A 2,600-nucleotide genomic window follows, 5' to 3' on the forward strand; every position below is an offset into this window, starting at 1 on the left:
AAAAGAAAGGAATTACTGGCCTCATTAATCCCATTCTGCTTGCCTGACATCTCTATAATAGACAAAAATACAAACCCATCAGCTTCTCTTGAGAATTAGGAAGATTTTCCCATGTAAGATCTGGAGGTGGGACAGAGATAGGACAATACCTTTCCATCACTCAATAAAAGACATTTTTGTCTGGGTGTGGTGGTTCATGTCTATAATCCTAGCACATTGGGAGGCTGAAGTGGGTGGATTGCTTGAGCTCAGGAGTTCAAGACTAGCCTGAGTAAGAGGGAGACCCATCTCTACTAAAAATAGAAAAACTAGCCAGGCATTTTGGCAGGTACCTGTGGTCCAGCTACTTGGGAGGCTGAAGCAAGAGGATTGCTCATGCCCAAGATTTTGAGGTTGCTGTGAGCTATGATAACACCACAACACTCTACTCAGGGCAATGGAGTGAGATTCTGTGTAAAACAAACAAACCAAAAAACCCCCAAAAACCAAAAAACATTTTTATTGCTTTCTGGTCTCTGCCAGTATTTGTATCAAGTCCTCTGCTCTACAGAGGTTTTAGAACTTTGTTCCACATGGGGGTCTCAGAAGCAGGATGCCCTGTAGGCATGGGCCTGTTTGGTATGCCTCGAAGGTGACTTAGTTCATCCTAGAAGCCGTTGCTGTGCTGCTGAGTTGCCTGGGCTGAGAATCCCAAAGATGAAGTAGCTTAGTAGATTTTACAAGCATTGAAGTCCATGTTCACCCCACTCAGGATTCCCCTAGAAGGTCCAAATAGACTAAGAAATAATTCTAAATGAAGTCTATAAAGAAACTTTTAGAAGAGTGCCCTATGTTCCCCTGTCATTAATAATTCACTTAAGAGACCTATAAAGGGCACAGCTGAGACAAACCTCTTCCCCCCCTTGATTATTCTACTAAGAATGTCCAGGCTTTCAGACCCTGATTAAAGTTTTCATTTACCCCAAGGAAGATGTGCCAGTGAATTCTGCCTCCTGTAGACTCTTGTCAGAAAGCAGCAGCTTTTCCAATCCTGATCTTCCTTGATTAAAATGCTATGGATGTTCTATTTTAGAATAGCTAATAACCTGAGACCACCTTCAAAAAATAAAGATCCTTTGGTATGAAGTAATAGAAATCAACTCAAACAGCTTAATTAAAAAAAAGATGTTCTTTAGAAAGAAAGAGTTTTTCTATAACTTACGGATGACATGCATTTAGCTACTACCTTCTTAAGTGGTATGTAATAGGCAGAAAAAATTAAGAGAGTTGCAAGAACAGTTCTTATTTAGGACAAAGGAAATCCCAGGACCCTCCATACCTTGGTCACTTATACAGAATATGTATCACATCCTACCAGGCAGTCATAGAAAAGTGAAATGAATAGACCTCATCTTATCAAATTGCTTCTTTGTTAACTAGGACAAGAGAGCCAAGGGGCATTTTGCCAGAGTGTGTTAATAAAATTTTCCATGCTATGCTTGATACTAGAGAAAAAATCAACCAAAAATGGACCTGTGTTTGGTTAGGTATAGATACGGATACATCATGGGCTTCTGCCATTTTAGGGAAACTTAAAAAAAAATTTAACCTCTTTTATGTTAACCCAGAAGATCCCTGACAGCAATACACCCTGGAGAGCAACATGCTTGGCAGTAGACACACACCATATCACAGTCTCGGTGCATAGCTGTTACTTCAGATAAACAGCTGACATACTGAACTTGAACGTCTACTTTTATGCTGCTATAATCGCTTGCATAGTCTCTAATATAAGGCGGTTTATTGCTGGAAGTAGTGTGGAATGATATAAAAGGCAGGCAAGGGCCCAGATTTCAGGACTTTGTATTATCTATCCCAGAATGAACCAGCTCAACTTTGAGGTGAGCTACTGATTAACTTGGGGCAGGACAATCAAGATAGGTCTGGAACATCTTAGTTGATGGGGAGTGATGTTACTTTCAGAAATCTCTGGGGTAGGATGAAGAGAGGAAGAGAGGAAGGCCTTATAAAAATGGAAAAAACAGTGATAAACAAAAGTCATCTATTACCACAAAAGGAAACAGGCTGAGTTTATTATACAGAAGTCTTGGTTCCAAAATCATAATCATTAAAAACAGGTGACAGGAGAGACTATGGAAAGATAATTGTATGAAACACACACATTTTCCGTTGAAGAAAAGATAACGACTGAATGACATCATAAGCATTACACTAAAATGTCTAGTGAGAAAATTTTGTGTACATTTACTTAACAACGAATATCAGTAATCTCAGTGGTCCAGCTTTGGAGTTTGCCTCTGTCCAGCTCTCTTTACGCAGAGTTGTGTGGAGTAACAGGCCACTTTGATCTGACATTAATGCCTCACTCTCATGTTGCTCATAAGGCTACTGTTAATAACGTCTCCTACCGAGTCATCACTGACAAATAAGCCTGTTTTTGAGCTCACAAGCTCATGGAAACAATTGCTCTGCTTGGTGCACAGCAGCAGAAAGACAAGGGTTACTGTAAACAAAGGGCAGAGCTCCTGTGATCAAATAGAACTCTGAACCTGTCAAATTTATACTGTCTGGCTACGATCTTGAGGTTTGATCTTTCTCCT

Source organism: Otolemur garnettii, unplaced genomic scaffold, assembly GCF_000181295.1.
Source record: "Otolemur garnettii isolate 467f Iridium unplaced genomic scaffold, OtoGar3 scaffold00002, whole genome shotgun sequence".
Classification (NCBI taxonomy): domain Eukaryota; kingdom Metazoa; phylum Chordata; class Mammalia; order Primates; family Galagidae; genus Otolemur; species Otolemur garnettii.